The sequence below is a fragment of the Nansenia antarctica genome (assembly GCF_963989245.1).
Source record: "Nansenia antarctica genome assembly, chromosome: 20".
Classification (NCBI taxonomy): Eukaryota; Metazoa; Chordata; class Actinopteri; order Argentiniformes; family Microstomatidae; genus Nansenia; species Nansenia antarctica.
The window spans coordinates 9,276,152-9,291,151 of NC_137693.1; the positions used below are offsets into that span (position 1 = coordinate 9,276,152).

General features: G+C 51.7%; 1 pseudogene across 1 annotated transcript in view; it reads right to left on the bottom strand.

Annotated features, from left to right (window-relative positions):
• LOC308174341 (A disintegrin and metalloproteinase with thrombospondin motifs 2-like) overlaps positions 1 to 15,000 on the bottom strand; it is a 60,569-nt pseudogene that overhangs the window by 12,745 nt on the left and 32,824 nt on the right. The window contains exons 8-15 of the transcript in view: positions 12,137 to 12,242; positions 11,602 to 11,745; positions 10,889 to 11,021; positions 9,811 to 9,924; positions 8,038 to 8,183; positions 4,841 to 5,016; positions 3,544 to 3,677; positions 1 to 53 (exon numbers count right to left, since the gene is read on the bottom strand). The exon at positions 1 to 53 is cut by the window's left edge and continues 71 nt beyond it. The product of the transcript in view is annotated as an A disintegrin and metalloproteinase with thrombospondin motifs 2-like (transcript). The remainder of the gene's footprint in view (positions 54 to 3,543; positions 3,678 to 4,840; positions 5,017 to 8,037; positions 8,184 to 9,810; positions 9,925 to 10,888; positions 11,022 to 11,601; positions 11,746 to 12,136; positions 12,243 to 15,000) is intronic.

Genomic DNA, 15,000 nt, shown 5'->3' on the forward strand with positions numbered 1-15,000 from the left:
CCGCAGCGGTCCTCCTGCCGGTCCGACGCAACCTGACCGTCACACCCCACATGCTGCAGGGGGGGGAGGGAGGGGGGAGGGGGGAGGATCAGGTCAAGCACTGTTGTGTCGTCATCTAATTAAATCACTGAGTTGGAGCCGTGTGTGTGTGGCCACCCAGTCGTAGGTGTACAGGGAGGGAGGGGGCTCAGGACACAGCCCTGGGGGGCTCCTGTGTTGAGGAGTAGAGGAGGGGGCTCAGGACACAGCCCTGGGGGGCTCCTGTGTTGAGGAGTAGAGGAGGGGTCTCAGGACACAGCCCTGGGGGGCTCCTGTGTTGAGGAGTAGAGGAGGGGGCTCAGGACCCGGCCCTGGGGGGCTCCTGTGTTGAGGAGTAGAGGAGGGGTCTCAGGACACAGCCCTGGGGGGCTCCTATGTTGCGGAGTAGAGGAGGGGGCTCAGGACACAGCCCTGGGGGGCTCCTGTGTTGAGGAGTAGAGGAGGGGGCTCAGGACACGGCCCTGGGGGGCTCCTGTGTTGAGGAGTAGAGGAGGGGGCTCAGGACACAGCCCTGGGGGGCTCCTGTGTTGAGGAGTAGAGGAGGGGGCTCAGGACACAGCCCTGGGGGGCTCCTGTGTTGAGGAGTAGAGGAGGGGCTCAGGACACGGCCCTGGGGGGCTCCTGTGTTGAGGAGTAGAGGAGGGGGTCAGGACACAGCCCTGGGGGGCTCCTGTGTTGAGGAGTAGAGGAAGGGCTCAGGACACAGCCCTGGGGGGCTCCTGTGTTGAGGAGTAGAGGAGGGGCTCAGGACACAGCCCTGGGGGGCTCCTGTGTTGAGGAGAAGAGGAAGGGGCTCAGGACACGGCCCTGGGGGGCTCCTGTGTTGAGGAGTAGAGGAGGGGCTCAGGACACAGCCCTGGGGGGCTCCTGTGTTGAGGAGTAGAGGAGGGGGCTCAGGACACGGCCCTGGGGGGCTCCAGTGTTGAGGAGTAGAGGAGGGGGCTCAGGACACAGCCCTGGGGGGCTCCTGTGTTGAGGAGTAGAGGAGGGGGGTCAGGACACGGCCCTGGGGGGCTCCTGTGCTGAGGAGTAGAGGAGGGGTCTCAGGACACAGCCCTGGGGGGCTCCTGTGTTGAGGAGTAGAGGAGGGGACTCAGGACACGGCCCTGGGGGGCTCCTGTGTTGAGGAGTAGAGGAGGGGGGTCAGGACACGGCCCTGGGGGGCTCCTGTGCTGAGGAGTAGAGGAGGGGTCTCAGGACCCGGCCCTGGGGGGCTCCTGTGTTGAGGAGTAGAGGAGGGGACTCAGGACACGGCCCTGGGGGGCTCCTGTGTTGAGGAGTAGAGGAGGGGGCTCAGGACACGGCCCTGGGGGGCTCCTGTGTTGAGGAGTAGAGGAGGGGGCTCAGGACACAGCCCTGGGGGGCTCCTGTGTGGAGGAGTAGAGGAGGGGGGGCTCAGGACACAGCCCTGGGGGGCTCCTGTGTTGAGGAGTAGAGGAGGGGACTCAGGACACAGCCCTGGGGGGCTCCTGTGTTGAGGAGTAGAGGAGGGGGCTCAGGACACAGCCCTGGGGGGCTCAAGTCCAAGATCCAGTCACATAGGTCAGGGTTAAGGCCTAGTCATACAGTCACATAGACACAGGGACATGGATGACTGACTCACATGGCTGTGTGTGTGTGTGTGTGTGTGTCTGTGTTATGTAAGAGAGAGAAAGAGACAGTGAGAGTGAGTGTGTGTGTGTGTGTGTGGGGGGGGGGGTGTGTGTGTGTGTGTGTGGGGGGGGGGTGTGTGTGAGTGTGTGTGTGTGTGTGTGCGTGTGTGTGTTATGTAAGAGAGAGAAAGAGACAGTGAGAGTGAGTGTGTGTGTGGGGGGGTGTGTGTGTGTGTGTGTGTGTGTGTGCAGGGTGCAGTGGATGTACTCAGGATGGATCAACTCCAGTTTGGGTACGAAGTCAAGGAGTGTGTGTGTGTGTGTGTGTGTGTGTGTGTGTGTGTGTGTGTGTGTTGTAAGACACTCTGGTGGTTTGGCATACCCACATGGAAACTGAAGGAGCATGACTCCCAGCATGCACTGGGCCACGGGAACACCCAGGAGCACACACACACACACACACACACACACACACACACACACACACACACACACGAATGTCCTCTACTGGTCTCTACTGGTCTCTACTGTCCTCTAATGGTCTCTACTGTCCTCTACTGTCCTCTAATGGTCTCTACTGTTCTCTACTGGTCTCTACTGGTCTCTACTGTCCCTCTACTGTCCTCTACTGTCCTCTACTGTCCTCTACTGTCCTCTACTGTCCTCTACTGTCCTCTACTGTCCTCTACTGTCCTCTACTGTTCTCTACTGTCCTCTACTGTTCTCTACTGTCCTCTACTGTCCTCTAATGGTCTCTACTGTTCTCTACTGGTCTCTACTGTCCTCTACTGGTCTCTACTGTCCTCTACTGTCCTCTACTGTCCTCTAATGGTCTCTACTGTTCTCTACTGGTCTCTACTGTCCTCTACTGTCCTCTACTGTCCTCTACTGTCCTCTACTGGTCTCTACTGGTCTCTACTGTCCTCTACTGTCCTCTAATGGTCTCTACTGTTCTCTACTGGTCTCTACTGGTCTCTACTGGTCTCTACTGGTCTCTACTGTCCTCTACTGTCCTCTACTGTCCTCTACTGCTCTCTACTGCTCTCTACTGGTCTCTACTGGTCTCTACTGGTCTCTACTGTCCTCTACTGTCCTCTACTGTCCTCTACTGTCCTCTACTGGTCTCTACTGTCCTCTACTGTCCTCTAATGGTCTCTACTGTTCTCTACTGGTCTCTACTGGTCTCTACTGGTCTCTACTGGTCTCTACTGTCCTCTACTGTCCTCTACTGTCCTCTACTGCTCTCTACTGCTCTCTACTGGTCTCTACTGGTCTCTACTGGTCTCTACTGGTCTCTACTGTTCTCTACTGTCCTCTACTGTCCTCTACTGTCCTCTACTGTCCTCTACTGTCCTCTACTGTCCTCTACTGTCCTCTACTGGTCTCTACTGGTCTCTACTGTCCTCTACTGGTCTCTACTGTCCTCTACTGTCCTCTACTGGTCTCTACTGTCCTCTACTGGTCTCTACTGTCCTCTACTGTCCTCTACTGTCCTCTACTGCTCTCTACTGCTCTCTACTGTCCTCTACTGTCCTCTACTGGTCTCTACTGGTCTCTACTGTCCTCTACTGTCCTCTACTGTCCTCTACTGTCCTCTACTGTCCTCTACTGGTCTCTACTGTCCTCTACTGTCCTCTACTGTCCTCTACTGTCCTCTACTGTCCTCTACTGGTCTCTACTGTCCTCTACTGTCCTCTACTGGTCTTTACTGTCCTCTACTGGTCTCTACTGTCCTCTACTGTCCTCTACTGTCCTCTACTGGTCTCTACTGTCCTCTACTGGTCTTTACTGTCCTCTACTGGTCTCTACTGTCCTCTACTGTCCTCTACTGTCCTCTACTGGTCTTTACTGTCCTCTACTGGTCTCTACTGTCCGCTAGTCCCCCCTCACACACGCGCTGTAGGGGTCTTACCTCACAGTCCCCCCTCACACACACGCTGTAGGGGTCTTTGTAGGAGCAGCGTGTCCCATCATGCACCATTCTGTTCATGGACGCCACATCCCCCGTCTCCTTGGACTGACAGTACAGCTGGCACCGCTCGTCAGCTGGAGGTGGGGGGGGGAGGAGGGTCATTAGCCTAGCATTAGTCTAGCATCAGCCTAGCATTAGCCTAGCATTAGCCTAGCATTAGCCTAGCATCAGCCTAGCATCAGGCTAGCATTAGCCTAGCATCAGACTGCTAATGGCCCCTGGCCCGAACAGAGATTACTGGGTCTTATGATGAATAGATGATTCATTTACAAATGCATTTGTTGTAAGTCGCTTTGGATAAAGGCGCCTGCTAAATGCCAAAATGTGTGTGTGTGTGTGTGTGTGTGTGTGTGTGTTCTAGCATGGTGACTGCCAATGGCCCCTGGCAGGATTACTGTGTCTGACAGATGACTCACCTTACTGAGACAGACGCTTTGGTTGTAAGTCGCTTTGGATAAAGGTCTGCTAAATGCCAAAGATGTGTGTGTCTCTGTGTGTGTGTGTGTGTGTGTAAGTGTGTGTGTGTGTATGTGTAAGTGTGTGTGTGTGTGTGTGTGTGTGTGTGTCTGTGTGTGTGTGTGTGTAAGTGTGTAAGTGTGTGTGTGTGTGTCTGTGTGTGTGTGTGTGTAAATGTGTGTCTGAGTGTGTGGGTGTGTGTATATGTATATATGTGTGTGTGTGTGTGTGTGTGTGTGTGTGTGTGTGTGTGTTACTCCAGTACAGAGAGTGACTGTTTGCGGTGTGTGTGTGTGTGTGTCTCTGTGTGTGTGCGTGTATATGTATATATGTGTGTGTATATGTGTGTCTGAGTGTGTGGGTGTGTGTATATGTATATATATGTGTGTGTGTGTGTGTGTGTCTGAGTGTGTGGGTGTGTGTATATGTATATATATGTGTGTGTGTGTGTGTGTGTGTGAGTGTGTGTGTGTGTGTGTGTGTGAGTGTGTGTGTGTGTTAGCGTTAGCGTAGCCTCACGGTCGGGGTGTTCGTAGGGCAGCCAGGTGTGTGTGTGTGTGTGTGTGTGTGTGTGTGTGTGTGTGAGTGCGTGTGTGTGTGTGTGTGTGTGAGTGCGTGTGTGTGTGTGTGTGTGTGAGTGTCTGTGTGTGTGTGTGTGTGTGTGTGTGTGAGTGCGTGTGTGTGTGTGTGTGTGAGTGCGTGTGTGTGTGTGTGTGTGTGTGTGTGTGTGTGTGAGTGTGTGTGTGTGTGTGTGTGTCTGTTAGCGTTAGCGCAGCCTCACGGTCGGGGTGTTCGTAGGGCAGCCAGGTGTGCTTGGCGTCCAGGTGGAGGTGGTGGGGGCTCCACACCAGACACTGCTCCTCCCTGAAGTCCACCAGGGGGCGCTGGCACTCCTCCACGCTGCACAGCTGGAACTCATAGCTGTTCCCGTAGCACGTACGCCCCCCGTTGGACGGCCTGGGGCATCACAGGGGAGAGAGACAGAGATCTGGGAGGTCCTCGGCTGGTCTCTTACTGGTTTATACTAGTTTGTACTGGTTTGTACTGTCCTCTACTAGTCTCTACTGTCCTCTACTGTCCTCTACTGGTCTCTACTGTCCTCTACTGGTCTTTACTGTCCTCTACTGTCCTCTACTGTCCTCTACTGTCCTCTACTGTCCTCTACTGGTCTCTACTGTCCTCTACTGGTCTCTGCTGTCCTCTACTGGTCTTTACTGTCCTCTACTGTCCTCTACTGTCCTCTACTGTCCTCTACTGTCCTCTACTGGTCTCTACTGGCCTCTGCTGGTCTCTACTGTCCTCTACTGTCCTCTACTGGTCTCTACTGTCCTCTACTGTCCTCTACTGGTCTCTACTGTCCTCTACTGGTCTCTACTGTCCTCTACTGTCCTCTACTGGTCTCTACTGTCCTCTACTGGTCTCTACTGGTCTTTACTGTCCTCTACTGTCCTCTACTGTCCTCTACTGCTCTCTACTGTCCTCTACTGGTCTCTACTGTCCTCTACTGTCCTCTACTGGTCTCTACTGTCCTCTACTGGTCTCTACTGGTCTTTACTGTCCTCTACTGTCCTCTACTGTCCTCTACTGTCCTCTACTGGTCTCTACTGGTCTCTACTGTCCTCTACTGGTCTTTACTGTCCTCTACTGTCCTCTACTGGTCTCTACTGTCCTCTACTGTCCTCTACTGTCCTCTACTGTCCTCTACTGTCCTCTACTGGTCTCTACTGCTCTCTACTGTCCTCTACTGGTCTCTGCTGGTCTTTACTGTCCTCTACTGTCCTCTACTGTCCTCTACTGTCCTCTACTGGTCTCTACTGTCCTCTACTGCTCTCTACTGTCCTCTACTGTCCTCTACTGCCCTCTACTGGTCTCTACTGTCCTCTACTGTCCTCTACTGGTCTTTACTGTCCTCTACTGTCCTCTACTGTCCTCTACTGGTCTCTACTGTCCACTACTGTCCTCTACTGTCCTCTACTGTCCTCTACTGTCCTCTACTGTCCTCTACTGTCCTCTACTTCTACCACAGGTCCGTCCAGGCCCTGAACACAGCAAAGACCTAAGTTCTGGGCCCTGGACAGTCTGGACGGATTGATGGCAGCTGCTGGACTGAAAAAATCAGGTGTAGTGCTGAGGCACAAACATGTACATTTCAAGCCTGCAAACTGCGACACTTTAAATAAATGTGAAAAAATACTATTGTGCAATATGACAACCCTAGTCGTCTATCTGTACAGTATAGTACAGTGGATAGTGTACATAGCCTTTATTTATGTAAACCAGCTCCTTCCCTTCTTGTGATTTTCTTTTTAAAAGTTTTTTTTTTCCCCCTTTCCTAACACCAGGGGAGCCACCCCTCCTAAATGACGTTGTTTGGTACCTGTACTGTAGCAATGACAATAAAGTCCATTCATTCATTCATTCATTCATTCATTCATTCATCATACTGGTCTCTACTGGTCTCTACTGTCCTCTACTGTCCTCTACTGTCCTCTACTGGTCTCTACTGGTCTCTACTGTCCTCTACTGGTCTCTGCTGTCCTCTACTGGTCTCTACTGGTCTCTACTGGTCTCTACTATCCTCTACTGTCCTCTACTGTCCTCTACTGACCTCTATTGTCATCTACTGTCCTCTGCTAATCTCTACTGTCCTCTGCTGGTCTCTGCTGGTCTCTACTGTCCTCTGCTAATCTCTACTGGTCTCTACTGTCCTCTACTGTCCTCTACTGTCCTCTACTGTCCTCTACTGGTCTCTACTGTCCTCTACTGGTCTCTGCTGACCTCTACTGTCCTCTACTGGTCTCTACTGGTCTCTACTGGTCTCTACTGTCCTCTACTGGTCTCTACTGTCCTCTACTGGTCTCTGCTGACCTCTACTGTCCTCTACTGTCCTCAACTGGTCTTTACTGTCCTCTACTGTCCTCTACTGTCCTCTACTGACCTCTACTGGTCTCTACTAGTCTCTACTGTCCTCTACTGTCCTCTACTGGTCTCTACTATCCTCTACTGGTCTCTACTGGTCTCTACTGGTCTCTACTGTCCTCTACTGTCCTCTACTGTCCTCTGCTGGTCTCTACTGGTCTCTACTGTCCTCTGCTGGTCTCTACTGGTCTCTACTGTCCTCTACTGTCCTCTGTTGGTCTCTACTGTCCTCTACTGTCCTCTACTGGTCTCTACTGGTCTCTACTGTCCTCTGCTGTCCTCTACTGTCCTTTGCTGGTCTCTGCTGGTCTCTACTGTCCTCTACTGTCCTCTACTGTTCTCTACTGTCCTCTACTGGTCTCTACTGTACTCTACTGTCCTCTACTGTCCTCTGCTGGTCTCTACTGTCCTCTACTACCCTCTACTGTCCTCTACTGCCCTCTACTGTCCTCTACTGGTCTCTACTGTACTCTACTGTCCTCTACTGTCCTCTGCTGGTCTCTACTGGTCTCTACTGTCCTCTGCTGGTCTATACTGGTCTCTACTGTCCTCTACTGTCCTCTGCTGGTCTCTACTGTCCTCTACTGTCCTCTACTGTCCTCTACTGGTCTCTACTGTCCTCTACTGTCCTCTACTGTCCTCTGCTGGTCTCTACTGGTCTCTACTGTCCTCTGCTGGTCTATACTGGTCTCTACTGTCCTCTACTGTCCTCTACTGTCCTCTGCTGGTCTCTACTGTCCTCTACTGTCCTCTGCTGGTCTCTACTGTCCTCTGCTGGTCTCTGCTGGTCTCTACTGGTCTCTACTGGTCTCTACTGGTCTCTACTGTCCTCTGCTAATCTCTACTGGTCTCTACTGGTCTCTACTGTCCTTTACTGGTCTCTACTGTCCTCTACTGTCCTCTGCTGGTCTCTACTGGTCTCTGCTGGTCTCTACTGTCCTCTACTGGTCTCTACTGTCCTCTACTGGTCTCTACTGTCCTCTACTGTCCTCTGCTGGTCTCTGCTGGTCTCTACTGGTCTCTGCTGGTCTCTACTGGTCTCTACTGGTCTCTACTCACATGGGGTTGTCACACTTGCGGGTCCTGAACTGGACCCCTCCCCCACAGGAGCGGGAACAGGCGCCAAAGCTGCTCCAGCTCCCCCAGCCCCCGTTCTGCCTCAGCACGCCCGGGCTCAGCTGGATGCAGTACCCCTTAAAACAGTTCTGGAGGGGGGGAGATACAGTACCCCTTAAAACAGTTCTGGAGGGGGGGGTGATACAGTAAGGGACTCAAACCAACACACAGCAGGGAGGGACCAGGGTTTCCGTTAACCGGTAATTACCGGTCTTTGTCCGGTAAAATTTGTTGAAGTCCGACAAATTGAAAACTCGTCGGACATAATGTCCGGTGAAAATAATTCCCTCTAAGCACAATTTGAATACAATTCGCTAAAGTTCACATTATGATTCCTTCTATTTTAAAAAAGACGAATATATAGGCTATGTATTTCTTTTATTATGATATGATTTGACACCGGCATGATGATGACTCCTAATGTGTAGGCTGGCCTATGCGAAACAGCGGTAATAGCCTGATGCCACATGGGATTGATGCCAGATGGGATTACAGCCTAACCAGTCTATTACCGCTAAACCCAGTAGCCCATTCGGCGATAACCCAGCCAATCTGGCAACCCTGCCAACCCGGCCACCATAATAATATGCAAATGTTGCAGCTCAAAGTGCACCATAGCGAGCGATTAAATTAATGTAAACATGGCAAAACAAAGTAAGCTTAGCAATTACTTCATGAAACCAAGCAACAATGAGTCTGAGGAGAAGTCTGGCTCTGAAGAGATGGAGGCGGCTGACGCCGTCGTGGTGAGCACCGGTTGCGCGAACAATTGCAGGCCCTCCGCCGGGAGTTCCTCCGGGACAACGCGTGCGTGTCCGACGCCCGGCTGGAGGAGCTGCTGGCTCGGGCGCTGGAGGCCAGTAACTACGGCGTGTCCGTGCTGGGGAACTCCAGCGAACCCAACTGGGATTTCATCTCCTCCCTGTTTTTCACCAGCACCGTGCTGACCACCACGGGTGAGTGCGTGTGTGCGTGTGTGTGTGTGTGTGTGTGTGTGCGTGTGTGTGTGTGTGCGTGTGTGTGTGTGTGTGTCTGTGTGTGTCTGTGTGTGCGTGTGTGTGTGTGTGTGTGTGAGACAGCGAGTGAGAGAGAGAGAAAAAACCTAATTAAAATGTCATCGTATCCCAGCCTGCCTATCAATTGTTTCTCAATAAACAGTTATGTTCTCCTCATTGTCATACTCCCGAGTCCGATTAAGTATTTGACAGGCAGCTAAACGAAATACCTTCCCAACCAGCGAGACCTGGTTATAGAAATGACGTTGTTTTATTGATAAAAAAAGGGTAAAACTGGAAAGAGAAAATAGAAAACTCACATTAATCCCAAACAATTTACCAAACTTCAGTTAACGTAATGTGGAGTCCGTTCATTGATCGATGCTGTCTGTTCAGTTCCCAGTGAGGCGCCCGTTCAGCGCTGGACATAATGGCATAGCGCGCATGCGAATCATGTTATATTATTATATATTATATAGCTCGCATCTAATCGTATCGGATGAGAAATAGACATTAAATGGCATATATAGGCCGCTACACAACAATCACCGCGACAAACAGCTATATTATATTTTAATATGATGACCGGAATATCTCACGTTTGTCCGGTAAATCGAAATCTTCCCGGACACGATGTCCGGCGGCAATTTTTTCTAACGGAAACCCTGGCAGGGACTCAAACCAACACACAGCAGGTTATGTAAGGAGGATCATCGCCCACCCTCCCGGGTCCACACTTGGTTCCGTCGATGGGCGGGCCCTTCTTGGTCTTGCAGAAGAACGGGTTGTCAGGGTGGGCACACCACAGCTGCCTGCAGGGGTCGTAGGTACTGTACTGGAAACACACACACACACACACACACACCGCAAACAGTCACTCTCTGTACTGGAAACACACACACACACACACACACATACACACACACACACACACACACCGCAAACAGTCACTCTCTGTACTGGAGTAACACACACACACACACACACACACACACACACACACACACATACACACACACACACACACACACACACACAACAGTCACTCTCAGTCAGAAGAAGAACGATGTGACCAGCCAGTGTTGGTAATTTTTCAGTTTAGTACATTGTCTGAAACTACAGATTGTAAGCTTTCAAATTATTTGATTGACAGAATTAATTATTCATATAAGGCGTATTTGAATGTTGGTGCCCCTGAAATCACAATCCAGAGAAATAGTTTAAAAAGCCTCCTGGGTGGCGGGCGTAACAAGCTGTCAGCTGTCAACATCTGTGAGGGTCGCTGGGTCAGATGGGCTACAGTACATAGCTGCTACAGCTAACATTATCACCTAGAAATGTTACTACCCTAGCTAATTAGCCAGCTTATTATTATGGAGGCTTCATAGTCTTCAGTATCTTAAATCAAGGCAATATGCTTGTCTCTGTCTGCCTGCCACGAGGTTTAAGTGATCTGTTACTTGTTTTAAGAATATCTGGCAGGTGAAATTGTCCTGTTCTGTTATTTCAAGCATTTCCCCCATTCGATAGCTTTTCTTTCTTGTTTTTGAGTTCTAGAACCACTACAGGTCTAGAACCTCTACAGGTCTAGAACCTCTACAGCCCTGGTGGGTTACCGGTGACCTGGAGGAGCCAATCGGTGGACGACGCTGCAGGGCTGATGACTTAGAGGAGCCAATCACAGGACAGGACAGGACTCACCGCCGTGCATGTGACGTATCAGAGCAGCCAATCACAGGGCAGGACTCACCGCCGTGCACGTGGCGTATCAGAGCAGCCAATCACAGGACAGGACTCACCGCCGTGCACGTGCCGTATCCGGCGCCGAAGTCGAAGCGACATTGGTCGTCCATGGAGTAGCTGAGGCCAACCAGCTGGGGGCTGGGGGGCCAGTCATGATCGAACGGGTCGTCACGGAGACACTCATATGAGCTGGAGGAGGAGGGAGGGAGGGGGGAGGGGAGGGGGGAGGGGAGGGAGGGGGGAGGGAGGGAGGGAGGGGGGAGGGAGGGAGGGGGGAGGGGAGGGAGGGAGGGGGGAGGGGAGGGAGGGAGGGGGGAGGGGAGAGAGGGAGGGAGGGAGGGAGGGGGGAGGGGAGGGAGGGAGGGAGGGGGGAGGGAGGAGGGAGGGAGGGAGGGAGGGGGGAGGGGAGGGAGGGAGGGAGGGGGGAGGGAGGGGGGATGGGAGGGAGGAAGGGAGGGAGGGGGGAGGGGAGGGAGGGAGGGAGGGGGGGGAGGGGGGATGGGAGGGAGGGAGGGAGGGAGGGGGGAGGGAGGGGGGATGGGAGGGAGGGAGGGAGGGAGGGGGGAGGGAGGGAGGGGGGAGGGAGGGAGGGAGGGGGGGAGGGAGGGGGGAGGGGAGGGAGGGAGGGGGGAGGGGAGGGAGGGAGGGGGGAGGGAGGGAGGGAGGGGGGAGGGAGGTATTATTAACTTAGAGTGGTTAATGTCAGGGGGGTCAGGGCAGGGGGGTTAGTGGGGGTCAGGGTCAGGGTCAAGGTCAGGGTCAGGGTTACCTGAGGTAGCGCTGCAGCTCCTCCTGGCTGCAGGAGGACCAGTGGTAGCGGTGGAAGGAGGCCTGGACCAGCGGTGCCATGATGCTGCCCATGGGGACCTCCTCCCCACACTCATTACCCTGGCCGTCATGCTCCATACCCAGCCTACACACACACACACACACACACACACACGCACGCACGCATGCACGCACACACGCACACACACACACGCACACACGCACACACACACACACACACACACACACACACACACGCATACACACAGGTTAATCAGGAGGTTGGGCACCAAATGAACCAGTTGAATAAAGATTTCTGGTAAAAACTAAACACTTTCAAACAGATCTGCAGATAATACACACACACACACACACACACACACACACACACCAGCACTTCTACTGTTATACATGCTAGGCTACTGTGTGTGTACCATGCTTGAGTGTGTGTGTGTGTGTGTGTGTGTGTGTGTGTGTATGTGTGTGTGTGTGTGTATGTGTGGGTGTGTGTGTGTGCGTGTGTGTGTGTGTCTCACACGTGTCCAGTCTCGTGGGCGACTACGAAGGCGGAGGAGAAGCCGTCCTCGTGGTTCAGCGTGCAGCTCCTCACAGGGTGGCACATGCCTGTCACTGGAGCATACCCTGGGGGGGGGGGGGGAGGGAGACACATGCCTGTCACTGCTTGTTTGCAGCACCTAAGGAAAAATAGAAGGGCCCTGGAGCAATTAATAGTTGTATTATAACGAGATGTGAAAATCCCCTCTCACATGCAGCACTGCTCACGGGCAGTGTGAGAGACAACAGAATGACTTTCTGAATGTTGGAGGAACTATCTGGATGGCTTGTCTTCACTGTGTTGACCAAGTCGTACACAGAGGAGGCTGCCAAACGTTTCCTGGTTGTTTAAACGAGCCAACAGACACGCTGGGCTCATGTTTCTGGAGGATGTTACTAAGTGTTGTGTTGCCAAAAATGTTTAAATTGATCACATGACTTAATAATAATAATAATAATAATAACTTGGATTTATATAGCGCCTTTCATAAAACCCAAGGACGCTTTACAATTCTAAAGGAGATGGTCAGACAGACAAAACAGAAAACAAACAAAAACAAAACAGAATCAGTGACTAGGGGCCGAAGGCCTTGGAGAACAGATGGGTTTTGAGGGCTGATTTGAAGTTGAGTCCAGGGTGGGGGCGTTGCGGATCACTGTGGGGAGAGAGTTCCAGAGGGTGGGTGCGGCCACGCTGAAGTCTTGAGGGATTCATATCTGATTTCAAACTCATGAGTTAGACCTCTCAATACATCAACCTTGTCCCTGCGCCAGCAGCAGCATTTGAAACAGTCTCTTTCCTGTACTTGCCTTCACTGCCAAGCAGACGTGTCCGCTGTCCAACAGCTCCATAACCACAAGCTCATCTTTGCATTTCACCAATAGTCAAGTTCTCTTGCTGGAACCTGAGGGAGGTGAACTAACTGTAAAACGTTTCCAGTGTCAAGCGTGTTGGCCAGGAAACACTGGAGAGGCTCTGTTCAGATGTTCAGACGTGTTCTAGGTCACTGTCGTCACTTGTAGCCACTTGAACCTGAACGGCGGGCTAGCCTCCACATTCCAGCCTCTGGAGTCTCTGGGTCTCCATGCAGACCGTTGCTGTTGTCTGTCAAACAACAATGTTTAATGTTGTGAAACGTTCCCTTTTTTCACAGAGGAAATGCCATTCTCATCACACATCTTGTTCAGTTGTTCTGTTCTTTCTGTAAATGAGGGATGACATGTGTCCCAGTATGACACCGTGCGGTCAGCTGACTCAGGGCAGGTCTCCAGAATATGCACCAGGGATTCCCCGATCGCATCCGCTAAAGGTCTAACACCATGCTAACACCATGCTAACACCATGATAAAGGTTTAACACCATGCTAACACCATGCTAACACCATGATAAAGGTTTAACACCAAGCTAACACCATGCTAACACCATGATAAAGGTTTAACACCATGCTAACACCATGCTAACACCATGATAAAGGTTTAACACCATGCTAACACCATGCTAACACCATGATAAAGGTTTAACACCATGCTAACACCATGCTAACACCATGCTAAAGGTTTAACACCATGCTAACACCATGCTAACACCATGATAAAGGTTTAACACCATGCTAACACCATGCTAACACCATGCTAAAGGTATAACACCATGATAAAGGTTTAACACCATGCTAACACCATGCTAACACCATGCTAAAGGTATAACACCATGATAAAGGTTTAACACCATGCTAACACCATGCTAAAGGTATAACACCATGCAGGCCCGGGGTGGCTAAATCTGGAGATTTCCCGGTGGGCCGGTCTGGTTTTGGGCCGGTCTGGGCCGGTGTTCAGTCGTGGTAGTACTTGCAAGCCGATACCGTTCTGGGCGGCTGGGCCGGTACCATTCTGGGCCGATACCATATATAGGGTGACCAGATGTCCCGCTTTGCGCGGCCACGGGGCCAGTGTCCATAAGCGCCGCAACCAAGCGCCGACACGTTCAGTTGCAGCAAAACGTCCAGATTCTATAGAACGTCTTCAGCCTATCAGGAAACAGCATTCATGTTCCCATGACAACGGCCCCACGTGGATATAGGGAGCTGGCTGAATATGCGAGCCACCCGCTGACTCAAAGGAAATAGTAATTGCAATTTACAATAACAATTGGGGGTCCCTCAAAAAAAATGTGGCCGCGCTACGCGCGCACAAGATCAACCACCAAGGCCTCATTCTGACCCAGGAAAAACCCTGGTATGTAGCCTACTGTATAACATGATAACCATCTATGAGCAATGCACTGTATATAAGATGATGACCAAGGGTCTTTCTGCTGCTGACCAAGGGGCTGAGTCCTGTTGATGGGGCCCAATTTTCTTTTAGAGTCTGTAGGCTACTGTATTTGTTTATTAAGACTTACATAAATATGATATATTGTCTGAATTTTTGTCTTGTTTTATAAAATGTTAATTATTTTCATTTCTTGTGCTGGTTTATTATGAACAACATGTAAAATTGCAGGAAACTAGCACAAATAATTGTGTGGGAGAGAGGGGCCGCCGCTGCCAAAACGTGCACAGTTTTGGGTCGCTCCACCGCCCAAAAATCTCACTCCAAACTTTTGGTGAAACTTGGCAGCCCTGTCAAGAACGATGGCTAAAGGTTTAACAGCTAATTATTAGCATTAACACGTGTCTGACCAGGGCCGGACTGGATGGAGAAAAACTGAACTGTCCCAAAAATGTTGGAACACAAAAGCGTGTGTGTGTGTGTGTGTGTGTGTGTGTGTGTGTGTGCGTGCACCCCTGGTTGTAGTTAACTAGGTAGGAGTGTTCTAGTTAACTAGGTAGCAGTGTTCTAGTTA